We start from the raw sequence: 15,576 nt of genomic DNA, 5'->3' as shown, positions 1-15,576 counted from the left end.
AAAGCTTCTTGCTGGATTCCTTAGGTTTTTCTGTGTATACTATCATGTCATCTGCAAATAGGGAGAGTCTGACTTCTTCTCTTCCAATCTGTATCCCTTTAATTCCTTGCTCCTGCCTGGTTGCTAAGGCAAGAACTTCTAACACTATGTTGAATAGTAATGGTGATAGTGGGCAGCCCTGTCTAGTACCTGATCTGAGAGCAAATGCTTCCAGTTTTTCACCATTGAGTATGATGTTGGCTGTAGGTTTGCTATATATAGACTCCACTATCTTGAGGAATTTTCCATCTATTCCCATTTTTTGTAGTGTTTTGATCATAAAGGGATGTTGTATTTTGTCAAAGGCTATCTCTGCATCTTGATATGACCATGTGGTTTTTGGTCTTGCTTTTGTTGATGTGGTGGATCACATTAATTGATTTACATATAGATGGACTCTTAAAATGTCTAGATGATTTTAGCAAAGGCTAGATTTGAATTTTGTACATGTTGACTTTAAATGATGAATGTTAGATATCAAAGTAGAAATTTCAAAAAAAACAAAACAAAACAGACTAACTTTGTTGGAAAATGAAAAGATAAGCAAAACTGGATTTTCCAGAGATGTAGGAAAATGGGATAGTCTTTATTATTCTACTAAAGAACTCATTTTTTTAGTTATTAATTTTTAGGAGGAAATTTTCACTGCTACTGATTCACAAGGTGACAGTGGGATAAAGATGAATATAAGTAATAAGAAAAGTATTCCCAATTCTGTTACTTAAACTGGTAAGCCTCAGTACTTCCATCTAATAAATGGCCATACTAAACCTAATTTTGTAACTTTTATAATGTTCAATTCCTGTCATTCTGTTACTTTACAGTTTTAAGATTTACTCTTACTTTTTTAAATAAGTAAATTATTTTCTTCATACGTTTGGTAAGCTTGATCTCATACTTTTAGAATATGAAAAAATATATCTGAGAATTACAGAGTGAATGCTGAGACAGATTGTTTTAATATTTTATATATTCTATATACTTATCCCTGATAATTGTTTTATGGCATAGTCCCTAAAGTTACTCTGTTTTCCTAAAAGAGAAAATAGCAAAACTCAATGACTACTTAAGACCTTGAAAATATATCTCCAGCTAGTTGTAACTTCTCATGTGACAAGTGTTGATTTAGTTTATTTACCAGTGTGAACAATGGATCCAGTCATTAGAACCTACCTATTTTAAAAGCAGTTTTTAAACTTTTAAATTTCTTCTTAGATAATAAAAAAAAAAATACCTTTTACACTCTAAGGAAATAAAATGCAGAAATGTTCACATTCATGAGACAATAGCTTTGACTGAATGCTATAAAATGAAATCTGCTCTTTCAGTTTTTCTTTCAAAAGAAAAATTGCATAAATAATACATTTGGGCTTTGCTATACCAAACAAGCACAATAGCTACTTTACAGCTTTCATCAAAATGAAGGCCATCTTTTTTCATTTTATTATAGAACCATTAATACAGTATCATCAATTCTGATTGGCTAGAAGGTCTCAGACTGCCGGCTTCATGCCAGATGTCAATGGAGGTGCTAATATCACTACAATACAGGATAAAGCCACTCCAGTGAATGGGGAGCTAATCAAATCAGAGGGGGAAAATGGCAACTTGGCCAAGATGGGGACATGGCGTGTTTCCTGGAAAAATTTAGATAAGATCAACCTTCATAATATTCCCCAAATTAACCTGAAAACCTCAAAAGCAATGAAAGAATAATAGGAGCTTAGCATATAGATTACCTTCCTTATTCAGATTTGGGGATATCTTTGAATGTTTTTATATCCCAATTAGCTTATACAACAGTGTATCAGACATTTATTATATATATTTTTTCTCATAGCAGGTAATAGTTGATTGTCTATTTTTCTGTTTTCATTTGAACCAAAAAAACATTAAGAAATGGAATTAGAAATGGCAAAATTAGACTTTGTAATTATTTCTGGATTTAAATTACCCTTGCTATTGTGATCTCTGTCCTGTGACAATGGATATTTGAGAACAGGATGTAATTGGCATACTAGTGTTTTCTCTTACTTATGGTAAATAGGAGGGCTTATTTCAACATTAGTTTTACCCTTTCAGTACAAAGAGCAGATAATCATAAAATAGAAGAGCAACCCAGGGATAACAGTCTGATGTTATACAGACTTAGCACAAGATTTTATATCTTACTGAAAAATTAAATATGGTCGTGTTAGCAGTGATTTCTCAGTACTCTCGTTGTTTTAAAAGAAATTTTAGTTTTTAAAGGTTTTCTATGCTATTAATTGTAATCTTTATTTTAATGTTAGGTGCATAAAATTACTGCAGAACATTAAGATACTGGGTCAGGATAACAGTAGTTGAAAGACATCGTTCTACTTAACAAAAGCAAATATGTGCCTTGAGTCTTCACTGCATTATAATTTTATATAATTATTACAGAGAAGTGTTTCCACTCAGATTGGAACCTGTGTGATCCTCTGTGCTTCACTTAACCTGTTTCCTTATCTATGAAATGGGGATCATTATAGGACCTGTTTTGTAGGTTGCTTGTGAGATTTGAGTGTTCTTAAGCATCTAAAATACTTAGGAATGCCTGGGTAACACAAAACATTTGCTATTCTTAGCTGCACAGTAGCAGTTTAAGTGATGAAGGAGGACTGCAGAAATAGCTCACCTGGACAGTGTTTTTGTGTGTGACCCAGGTTTGAGCCCAGACACCCACCATATTGAAGGAAGCATCACTGCTGTGGTCTCTTCCTCCGTCCCTCTCTTTCTCTTTCTGCCTCTCTAAAAGAAATGAGAAAGGGATGAATTAAGAAATAAGTTTCCCATTTTGTTGTTGCTGTCATCATCACATGTTGGTAAGAGTCAAGAAATTCCTACTTCGATACATATTACTGCTACTGAGATGGACAATTAGATATGAGGAATTTTTTTTAAATATAGTTAACATCAAATATTTGTGTCCGCTTTTTTTTTTTTTAACAGGGCATTTAAAAATTGACAAGTGCCTTTTAATTCAATTTTTAATCCTTATCCCTTTTGAGAACTGCACATAAAATAATTATTTGTCTTCAATTTCAGTATATACAAACATAAACCTATGGTGGACAAAATAATGGCTCATTCGTTAAGAGGCCAGAACTTGGATATATTATGTCCTAGATATAATCTCCCCAACACTGGATATGCAAGTCTGGGAGTGGTAGATGTGTCATACAGGCAGTAATCTCCATTGATAACCCTGGTAGCAAAGATAGAAAAAGGAAAAAGGAAAGAAATGGAAGAGGGAGTCGGGCAGTAGTGCAGCAGGTTAAGTGCAGGTTCGAGCCCCCATCTCCCCACATGCAGTGGAGTCGCTTCACAGGCAGTGAAGCAGGTCTGCAGGTGTCTGTCTTTCCCCCTCTCTGTCTTCCCCTCCTCTCTCCAGTTCTCTCTGTCCTATCCCACGACATCAATAACAATAATAACTACAACAATAAAAAAAAAGCAAGGGCAACACAAAGGGAATAAATAAATAAATGCTAATCTGGAGACACAGTAAAAAAGATCAGGGATTTGGCTGAGGCAGAGATGGAAAGACAAACTATTTAGGTTGCAAAATAATCCAATGTGATATTTAGTGGTAGCTAATCATCACTATATAATTCTTCACAACCACAGAATGTATATCAGAAGTTGTCAGATGTAAAGACTTTGGACAATAATGTCCTTTCAGTTGTAGGCTGAATTATAAATGTACTACTGAAAAGCAGTACAGATAATCAGACATTAAATATGAAGACACTAAAAATCAGCATTCTACACCTGTCTCAAAACAGTTGTTGTAGTTATATTGGGTTGTCAGAAAAGTTATGACATGTTTTTTTCTTTTTTCTATGCTAAAGTACATAATTACTTTTCCAACAACCCATCAGCTATTTGTTTAAATGTCATTGTATGTTTTTTTGTTTTTTTTTTTACCAGAGAACTTCCCAGCTCTAGTTTGTAGTGGTGCTAGGAATTGAACCTGAAACCTTGGAAACTTAGCCATGAAATTCTTTGCATAACCACTGTGCTGTCTCCCCAGTCCAGTGTAAATGTTCTATGTTTAGGAGCATATTTATTTTCATTATGTAGAAATAGAACCTAAAGATGACATTATCGTCTTTTTAAAAAATGAATTTGATCATTAGCTCAAATGGGTCTTAAAATTCAGTAGTTTATTCTTCTGTCACAGAGATAATGTTAAAGTTTCCAGTTAAAATAATATTGTTTCTACCCAAAGATTGATCATTGTCTTTTCAAATGTAAAAGCATTGCCTCAATTATCAAGGTTATGATGAATTATATTGTAAAGGGTAGCATTATCCATGCCTGTGGGAGATAAACTAAATTAAATGGAAAGATAGATTAGATATAAAAAGGGATATTAAGAGATTATGGAATTACTTCCTTCAAGATCTTTACAAACAGTCCAGATACCTATCTGCCTACAGTAGTTTCGGTAAGGTTTGCCTGAAGCCAGCGGGATGAAACAGCAAGATAACCTCTAGAGATTTCCCTCAACCAGATTTCTGCCTCAGATCTCAGTCTGTTGCCCTCTAACTGCACTGGCACTTCTGTTTTCTGAAGAAGATTCTGGGAGGCAGGGATTGCTTTTTTCTTAAGGGTAACATGGGTAACAAGGGTAACATTCTGTCTTTAAGTTAGTTTTCAATGGAGAAGAAAAGTAGCCAAAGGAGAAATATTAAAGTTCACTTTGTATAGAAAGAAGAAAAAACAAATAATAAATCCAGTCAATCCAGGTAAACATTATTGGAACTCCAGCCACCAAGGTTAAAACTTTTAACGCCCTGTTGCATCTTTCACTCCTTCCAAACAACGAAATGATTCAGTGTCAAGCAGAATCAAAATATTTTCGCTCAATGAATTGAAAAGCATGTTTTTAATAAACTTGGATATATTTCCCTAAAACCAAAAGATGTTTAAAGTAGCTTCCACATCAAAAATTAAAAGGCAACTCTTTGGTATGAAATAATAAGTAAGTTCAGGAAGACACAAGTTTAAGCAGGTCAAAGACAAACTGGTGGGAAGAGGGTCACACTTTACAGACTAGATGGTGAATCACACTCCCTTGGAGCAAGGGAGCCCAAGACCTGCACCAGCACTATAGCTGCCCTGGAATCAGTTTAAGCAGGTCTCGCACCGGTCATAATCACCTTCACATTGTTTAGAATCAGGAAAACTTGGCTTTTAATAAGTGCTGGTTAGCTAATATAAAAGGTTGATCAATCGTTAAAAATATGTTCAAATTCTAAAATATAACTTTCTGTAAAACCACAAAATATTTTTGCCTTTTCAAATTGGTCTATCAGGCTTTTCCCCCACTAGTCACAGACAGCGCTACTGTAAATTCTTGTGGCACTGGTAATGTTTTAACTGTATCATATTCATAAAATTGTGACATTTTGCTAGTAGTCTGATAATTTTATTAGACCCATAGGCAGGAGGAGGAAACACTCCCCAACATAGATGAGAATGGTTGGCATAATGAAAATTTGCACAAAATATTAACAAGTATATTGAGTTTTTTTTTCAAAGTCAGAAATAATTGTTATTTATTGATTGTTTAACATTGAGGTTTGACATTTCAAAGAGGTCTAAGTCAAGTAAGTACCCGGTAGGCATTGCAAAGAATATAGCAGAACAGTGGAATTTCATTGCACTTCCTGTTGAACTATTAGGTGGGGTTCAGTCTTCCCTCCTAGTGAAAACACTAAAGCATATGTAACTCATAATAGTAAATGACTTAAACACTATGTGTGAGCAGCATTCTTCAGACACAGACACACACACACACACACACACACACAGAGAGAGAGAGAGTGAGAGAGAGAGAGAGAGAGAGAGGAGAGAGAGGTTCCAGAGGGAGAAAATAGCTGATGTTCCTGTAAATCAGATTTCCCACATTTACTTTACTGGGGGGATTGGGGGACTAACTTTAAGACAGACATCTGGAAAATCATGGCCAAGGAGAAATGTATGGGGGTAAGCCACAGGAGGACATGGTATCATTTTTTAAATCTTGGTATCCATATATACTTTATCCCTCTAGGGGTATGAGCCATAGATCTCTATGAGATGCAGACAGACGGTGGAAGGTCTGGCTTCTGTACTTGTTTCTCCACTGGATATGGGTGTTGATAGGTGGATCCATACTCCCAGCCTTTTTTATCTTTCCCTGGTGGGATAAGGCTCTAGGGAAGTGTGGTTGAACAAAATGGTGAGGTCAGCTGCCCAGGGAAGTCAGGTTGGTGTCATGGTAGCATCTGCAACTTGTGACTGAAAAGCATTAAGATATAAAGCAGAACAAATTTTTAATAATCAGGAACTTAAAGGTAAGACTAGAGCAGATGGAACTAAGGGTCTTCATGTGGGAAGATGCTAGGAAGTCTATTTGGGTATATTCCAAGGGGCCCTTGACTTTACTAATTTTTGCCTGGGCCCAACAAAAACATGCAGGTGGGCTAAAAGTATTATCTGGGAAGGTGGTGTCAATGTATCTTTACCAAGTCATTTGTAGTATTCATTAAAAGCAAAGCAGAACATGTAGTTTACAAGTAAGTGTCCCTAATTGAAGTTTATCCATAAAGTGGCTGCTTATAAAAAGGCATCTCTTTAAATAACATATGTTCAGAAAGTGTTTTCCATTCCAAATTGAAAATAAATTCCATTATTCTTTGTATGACTACATTTTGTCTTAATGAAGACAAAAGAGATGCCTGTGGTAGTTTATATACAACGTCAGAAAAGACTTCACATAACTAGAGCAATTCACTATTTCTCTTTTAATTGAACTATAATCGTGAGAACAAATTCCAAATTCCTGATCTAATCAAAGAAAAAGACCAATTTGCTCCTATTTAATTTTTATCCTCCCCCCCCCAACAAGATATTGACTGTTTATATAGCTCATTGCAGGCATCTCACTGTCTTCACACAGTGCATAGATCACTTTATGCAAAAAATTTAGTAACAACATTTGTGGCCACTATTTTAGAGGGAAACCTACTCAAGCCTCCAATAACTGTATAAATCACAAGTCCAGTTACACATGACTTAAATGCACAAAGCCCATCAATGTCCCTGGAATTTTGCCCAAAGTATTTGGAAAACATCAAGTTAAATAAATGTAATGTTATTTTGGTTTGTAAGAGATTTTCTTCACCTACGTGTTTTAGAAAGATAACAAAGCTTGAGTTAAGTAATAAAAACACTTCAAAATTTTAGACTTAGAATAAGTCTGTTTAGCAAAGTTTGAAACTAGCAGGAGACTTAGCTATCCTATAGTTTTCATTTCTCGTTACTCAAAATTTCATTGTACTACCTGTGAAATGTGTGTATGCACCAAGAAACATGCGGCTTATAGTACTCATTTCAAAACAGTCTGTTTAGAAACAGTGTTTGGCACAGGAAATCAGCGAAGACATTAGAAAAATATTAAAATCACTGTGGGAGTGACAGCAAAAAATGGAGAGAGACAGATTCTTTCAGTCTGATCCTTTATGATTCTTTCCTAGTTATTGAGTATATAAATTTCAATCCCCCTAGTATAACTGAAGGGGGGGAGGAAACATGATTATCATATCACTCAAGGCTTCACAACTTTAAATTCAGCTGTGATATAAATCCACTCTGTATAAAATGACTTTTAATATTCTGTTCCTTAACATAAGTATTAAATTTTGTATGATTAAAAATTTATTTACTCTCCTTTAATTTGTGATTTTCTTTCCTATGTTTGCCACTGCAAACTATCTTGGCAAACGAATCTTTCTCTACAGTAGAGCAGGGGAAGTTATAAGCAGTGACAATTGCCACAGAGTGTAACTGGACTTTGAAAGCAATCTTTGATAAAGTAAATAATGCCAAGGGAAATGATGCCATAGTGCCACAGTATACATCAAGTACACAAGTATCTATTAGTTAGTAAAATTATCAGCTAAATGGCAGCTCTAGGGCCAAAGAGAAAGATTCATAGTGGAGCAGAGCCCAACAAGGAAGGCATTTTTTGTTTGTTTGTTTGTTTGTTTGTTTGTTTGTTTGTTTGTTTTAAATACCAGAGCACTGCTTAGCTCTGGCTTATGGTGGGTGCAAGGGATTGAACCGGGGACATTGAAGCCTCAGGCATGAGAGTCTCTTTGCACAACCATTATGCTATCTAACCCCACCCCCAGCATTTTTTTTTTACCCCACCATCAAAGATTTTGTAAATTGTTTTTAATAGGAGGCATTAAAGAGCTAACTTAATAAGAATTATATATATATATTACATGTAGCACTGAGACAGCACCGGAAACAAGTTGGTAGGGAGCAATTTGGCACTAAACTTCCTTTTCCCACTAATACTATGAAGTCTTCCGTGTCTGCACATAGTTGGCATTATTTGCAGAAGAGCTCTGAGTACAAGCAAATGACAGCGTTTTCAGAAAAGTCCTTCCAGAGGAACTATTCAGTGCTGATTGAGAGAGTGGCTAATACCTTTCAGGACTTTGCATAAGATGATTATACTATCAAACTCAAGATGCTAAAAATACCTCACTTCTCTAATACACTTAATAGTTCTTAGTTTTTATTTTTCACCAGAGCACTGCTTGGCTCTGGCTTACTGTGGTGCGGGGAGATTGAACCTGGGACTTTGGAGCCTCAGGCATGAGACTGTCTTTGCATCACCATTATGCTGTCTACCGTGGCCCAGTTCTTAGTTATTGAAGTCTGTTTTGTTTTTCATACATGTACTTGTGAGTACTAATGGGAATTAGCAACAAAAAGGACCCTTAATCATTTATCCTATACTATAGAAAGGCATGATTAGCAGACTTGATTAGAGCTTAACTGAACGAGAAATCATAAAAAATTGATTCTCTTCAAACATGTCCACTGCTATAATTCAACTGGGAATTTTATCAAACTATTTTCTTCATGATATTTTATCATTGTGGTCATTATTTAAGCATTCCATCCAAATCTTACAAAAACATTAAAGGCATTTGGACACTTTTTTAAGTAAAAGGTATGTATTGACAATCATTTAGCAGTTATTTTTGTATGTATCAATGTGTAATGCTTCTTTTTTTAATTTACTATTTTAAACCCGGCTTTGACCTAGCACGTTATGATTGGGCCCTCCTCAATCGCTATCGAACAGGCCATGGCCAGTGCGCCGCTATGTTCCATCGCTGGGGAGCCAGAGACGACCCGAACTGCCCCTGCGGCTCCAGACAGACTATGACCCACATAGTCAACGACTGCCACCTCTCCAGATTCAAAGGAGGTCTTGAAACTTTACATCAGGCTCAACCTGACGCTGTTGACTGGCTACGGAAGAAGGGCAAATGCAAGAAGAAGAAGGAGAAGGAGAAGGAGAAGGAGAAGGAGAAGGAGAAGAAGATTGATTTAATAATGATTGACAAGACCATAGGATAAGAGGGATACAATTCCAAACAATTCCCAGCATCACAGTTCTGTATTCCATCCCTTCCATTGGAAGCTTTCCTATTCTTTATCCCTCTGGAGCATGGAACCAGGATCATTATGGGGTGCAGAAGGTGAGAGGTCTGGCTTCTGTAATTGCTTCTCTGCTGGACATGGGTATTGGCAGGTTGATCCTTACTCCCAGCCTGTTTCTATCTTTCCCTAGTGGGGTAGAGCTCTGGGGAGATGGGATTCCAGGATACATTGGTGAGGTCATCTGTCCAGGGAAGTCAGGTTGGCATCATGGTTGTATATGCAACTTGGTGGCAGTGATTTGGTGGGTTCCTGAAGTCGTTCTAGTCCTGTCTTGTTTCGGTCCCAGGTGGTCTCCTTTGGTATTCCTAGTTGATCCGGGAGAATGTTTCTTTTTTTTTTTTTTAAAGGGAAGAATCTCTTATTTGTCCCAAAATCACTGTGTGGAGAGAAGTTCCACTTTTTTCCCCTAAAGTTTTTATAAAATACATACTATTAGCAAACTTGGTCATTTCTGTGACACACACTTGTAAAATACTAATCTATCCAAATATAGCATAATCTATTCAAAGATAGCATACTAATCTACCCAAAGATAGCATAGGTGACACAGAAAGTATATTCCTTAGAACCAAAGCAAAGTGAGAACTAGGAATCTTTGTGGTTTTCATGTATCCTAGTGCTGATTATCTGAGCATACCTAGTTTCCATGTGACTTCTTGTTGCCTTTCTCTGCTTTGTTCTTTTCCTCCCAAACCATGCATACTTTTCTTTCCTTAAGACATCTCTGCTTCAGGGGTAGATAGCATAATACTTACACAAAGAAACACTCATGCCTGAGGCTTTAAAGTCCTCGGAGGAACCCCACCCCCACCCCCACTCCACAGCACCATAAACCAGAGCTGAGCAGTGCCCTGGTTAAAAAAAAAAAAAATCATTTCTGCTTCTACTAGGTTGGTTGGTTTTGCAAGCCCAAATCAGATTTTTTTTAATTGTTTCTCACACTATTTTCTTACTTGTGCTCTTGAGTTTCATTGTTTCTCGCTGTGCTTATAATACCACTGTCACATTGTTCTAGAAATAAAGAATAGGTAATTATGTTTGTGTTTTTGTTAAGTTGATTTATTTGTTTGTAAAGAAAGTACTAACATTTAACTTAATTATATCTTCAAGTTTTAATACAAAATAAGTATGCTCAGGGTTAGGGTGAGGGAGAGAGTATAATGACTATGCAGAAGACTTTTATGCTTGAGTTTCTTTTTTAAAAAATTTTTAAAATAATTTATTTATTTTCCCTTTTGTTGCCCTTGTTTTTATTGTTGTTGTAGTTATTACTGTTGTTGCTGATGTCATCATTTTTGTTGGATAGGACAGAGAAAAATGGAGAGAGGAAGGAGAGAGAGAGACAGACACCTACAGACCTGCTTCTCCGCCTGTGAAGCGACTCTCCTGCAGGTGGGGAGCCTGGGGCTCGAACCAGGATCCTTATGCCAGTCCTTGTGCTTCATACCACGTGCGCCACCTGTGCTACCACCTGACCCCCTGATGTTTGAGTTTCTGAAGTGTCCCAAGTTCAATCTTCAACATCAAAGCTGAGCAGTGTTTTGATTAAAAGGAAAAAAAAATCAAGATTCAGGGGAGTAGTTCAGTGGTTACAGTGCTTGCCTTCCTTGTGCATGGTCCATGTTAAATCCCCGTCAGAATTTTAGGGATGAGGGGGCTAGGAGAAGGAGAGAAAGAAGTAAAAGAGACAACAGTGCCACTGCACCATTCAGAGAATTCCCCTGGCGATATTCATACTGCTTCCATGTGAGACCAGGCTTAACCCCTGTTTAGAGGGAGATTGAAGTTAGTCAAATAACGGTGGGAAATGAAGTATCTCTTCATCCCAAACATATACTAGCTAGCCTAGAAAGCTTTCAGGAAATGCTGATATCCAAGACACCGCCTCCAGTGTTCTGATTTAGTGTTTCTACATGAGCTCTGGTGTGCTGGACAGCATACAAGTCATCAGAAATAAATGTCAAACCTGTCAGGTATAGTCTCTGCTCTCACAAAAATTTTAGTATATAGCTTAAAGCCTGTATGGGTAGTTATTCTTTCAAATAATCAGCACTGTCTTGGAAAATATATAGATGGCTATTACAGCACAAGCAGACTACTAACTCAGACTCAGAAAGTTAGCAAATGTCTTCTTTTTTTTATTAATTAATTTATTTATTTTTAAAATTTATTTCTTTATTGGGGAATTAATGTTTTACATTCAACAGTAAATACAATAGTTTGTACATGCATAACATTCCCCAGTTTCCCATTTAACAATACAACCCCCACTATGTCATTTATCATCCTTCAGGGACCTGTATTCTCCCCACCCACCCCAGAGTCTTTTACTTGGTTGCAATATGCCAATTCCAGTTCAGGTTCTACTTGTGTTTTCTTTTCTGATCTTGTGTTTCAACTTCTGCCTGAGAGTGAGATCATCCCATATTCATCCTTCTGTTTCTGACTTACTTCACTCAACATGATTTTTTCAAGGTCTATCCAAGATCGGCTGAAAATGGTGAAGTCACCATTTTTTACAGCTGAGTAGTATTCCATTGTGTATATATACCACAACTTGCTCAGCCACTCATCTCTTGTTGGACACCTGGGTTGCTTCCAGGTTTTGGCTATTACAAATTGTGCTGCCAAGAACATATGTGTACACAGATCTTTTTGGATGGATGTGTTGAGTTCCTTAGGATATATCCCCAGGAGAGGAATTGCAGGGTCATAGGGTAGGTCCATTTCTAGCCTTCTGAGAGTTCTCCAGACTGTTCTCCACAGAGGATGGACTGATTGACATTCACACCAGCAGTGCAGGAGGGTTCCTTTGACCCCACACCTTCTCCAGCATTTGCTGCTGTTACCTTTTCTGATGTATGACATTCTCACAGGAGTGAAGTGATATCTCATTGTTGTCTTTATTTGCATTTCTCTGACAATCAGAGACTTGGAGCATGTGTTTCTTGGCTGTTTGGATCTCTTCTGTGGTGAATATTCTCTCCAAGTCCTCCCCCCATTTTTGGATGGGGTTATTTGTTGTCTTGTTGTGGAGTTTGACAAGCTCTTTATATATGTTGGTTATTAAACTCTTATCTGACGTATGGCATTTAAAGATCTTCTCCCATTCTGTGAGGGGTCTCTTGGTTTGGGTAGTGGTTTCTTTTGCTGTGAAGAAGCTTTTTAATTTGATGTAGTCCCATAGGTTTATACTTGCCTTAGTCTTCTTTGTAATTGGATTCGTTTCATTGAAAATGTCTTTAAAATTATGCAGAAAAGAGTTCTGCCAATATTTTCCTCTAAGTATTTGATAGTTTGTGGTCTAACATCCAAGTCCTTGATCCACTTGGAATTTATTTTTGTGTTTGGTGAAATACAGTGATTCAGTTTCATTCTTCTGCATGTTTCAACCCATTGTTTCCAACACCATTTGTTGAAGAGACTCTGCTTTCCCCATGTAATAGTCTGGGCCCCTTTGTCAAAGATTAGATGTCCATAGGTGTGGGGCCAGCAAATGTCTTGTAAAAGAAGCAATTTGTAAAAGGTGTCCCAAAGACTTAGCCAAGAGAGGTGAGTAAAGTCATCTATACAAAAGGAAAAGTGCGTACAAAGCTTTGAGGGAAGAGAGAGGGTACTTGGGAATGTGAAAGAAATGAAAGTAGTTCAGTGGGTCTAAAACCAGGCACAAGCTAGAGAAAAGTAGTTAAGGCTAATAGAAGACAAGAAAACAAGGACCATGTCAGAAAGTTCTGCAGAGGAAGAAGTCATTACATATCCCTTTTTGGGACAAAGCTATAGGCAATGTATTTATTAGGTCATAATGTTGGTAAATATGGTGATAAAAAGTAATAGAAAACAGTAATGGGATTGCAAAGTGGGATATATATATATATATTACAGTCCACAAACTATTCAGCCAAGAATCAGAAATTGAATAAATTCTCCTGAAAGTTCAGGGGCCAGTCTTTCTTGATTGCTTTATAATTGTTTCCAAAGGTCCATAAAACATGGAAATATATAGATAAATACATTTAAATTAATTTATTTAAATGAATAAATAAATAATAAAACATATCTCTAAATGTATAGAATTTCATGTTCTCAACCTATATTTTGTATTGCATTACTTAATCATATATCTTTTGAAAATACTCACTGCCAGCCTTTAACTTGTAGTCTCATTCTTTTTTAAAAAATATTTATTTTTTTATTTATTTTCCCTTTTGTTGCCCTTGTTTTTTTATTATTGTTGTAGTTATTGTTGTTATTGATATCATCGTTGTATAGGACAGAGAGAAATGGAGAGAGGAGGGGAAGACAGAGAGGGGGAGAGAAAGATAGACACCTGCAGACCTGCTTCACTACCTGTGAAGCAACCCCCCTGCAGGTGGGAAGCTGGGGCAGGGGGAGAGAAAGACACCTGCAGACCTGCTTCACTGCTTGTGAAGCCATCCCTCCGCAGGTGGGGAGCAGGAGGCTCCAACCGGGATCCTTACTTAACCTACTGCGCTACCGCCTGACCTGTAGTCTCATTCCTTTGCTATTGTCTTTCATAGTGTTCAGTCTTAATAAAATTCAATTTGGGAGTCAGGTGGTAGCTCAGCGGGTTAAGCGCATGTGGAGCAGAGTGCAAGGACTTGCAGAAGGATCCAGGTTCGAGCCCCCAGCTCCCCATCTGCAGGGATCGCTTCACAGGTGGTGAAGCAGGTCTGCAGGTGTGTTTCTCCCCCCTTCTCTGTCTCCCCCTCCCCTCTCAATTTCTCTGTCCTATCCAACAATGACGACAACAATAACTACAACAATAAAAAACAAGGGCAACAAAAGGGAATAAATAAATAATAATAATAATATAAAATTCAATTTACCAATTTAATATTTCCTGAAGTTTGGTGTTCTAGTTCCATTTTTCGCACTCTGTCTCAACACTTATAGCCAGATTCAGTCACCTGATCTTTAGGTGTTAATCTCCTAAAGTTGTTTTTTTCTTCTTTGTATTTATTTTACAGTTAGGTTTGTGATCTCTTTTAAACTAATTCTGGTGAAAAACATAAAAAAGTGGATGTGTGAGCACGTGTGTGTGTCCATCCGAGTGTTACAACGCCATTTGTCAGTGCTGTTCTCCATTGAATTGCTTTAGCTCCATTGTCAAAAACCACTTGGTTATAATTGCTGTGTGTCTATTTTGGGTCTGCGATTGTGTTCCACTAATTGTTTATTCTTTCATTGATAACACTGTCTTGATTATTTGTCAGTTTTGAAATTCTCTTACTTTTATCTTCACTGGTCATTCAGCTTTTTGCTTTTGCATATATCTTTTAGAATCATTTTTTAAAAAAATATCTAAAGAAATTATTAGGAATTGTATTGTATTATGAGTGCTAGTTTTTAGATGATGTTGGAAGCTCTGGTATCTTTTAACAAGGTTGTAGTTTTATTTGTATTTCATTCTTCAATTTCTTGGATTTTGTAATTTTCATATACAAATGGATAAGATTATACCTAAATTTTTGGTCCTAATAAAATGTTTTACTAGTTTTCATTTCAGACTTCAATTCTTCACCACTGACATACTGAAACCAACTGATTTTTGTCATAGATGAATCTCATTTTTTTTTTTGTTTTTTAATAAAGGGACTCTTTACCAGTTTAAATATTTTAGTTTTTTATTACCTGCCCCAAATTAAGAAATGTGTTCATTAACTTCCTTTTAAAATATAGTGCCATTAAATTACCAAATCTCTTACCAGTAGCAATTCAAATACAATATGGAATTTTTTTTTTTTTGCCTCCAGGGTTATAACTGGGCCTTGGTGCCTGCACTATGAATCCACTGCCCTGGAGGCTTTTTCCCCCCCTTTTTGTTGCCCTTGTTATCGTTATTGTTGTTGGATAGGACAGAGAGAGGAGGGATAGACAGAGGAGGAGAGATAGATGCCTGCAGACCTGCTTTGCTGCCTGTGAATAGACCCCCACCCCCATACCCGCAGGAGGGGGGGCCAGGGGCTAGAACTGGGATCC

This window comes from Erinaceus europaeus, chromosome 7, assembly GCF_950295315.1.
Source record: "Erinaceus europaeus chromosome 7, mEriEur2.1, whole genome shotgun sequence".
Lineage (NCBI taxonomy): Eukaryota > Metazoa > Chordata > Mammalia > Eulipotyphla > Erinaceidae > Erinaceus > Erinaceus europaeus.
This window is presented reverse-complemented; position numbering follows the sequence as displayed.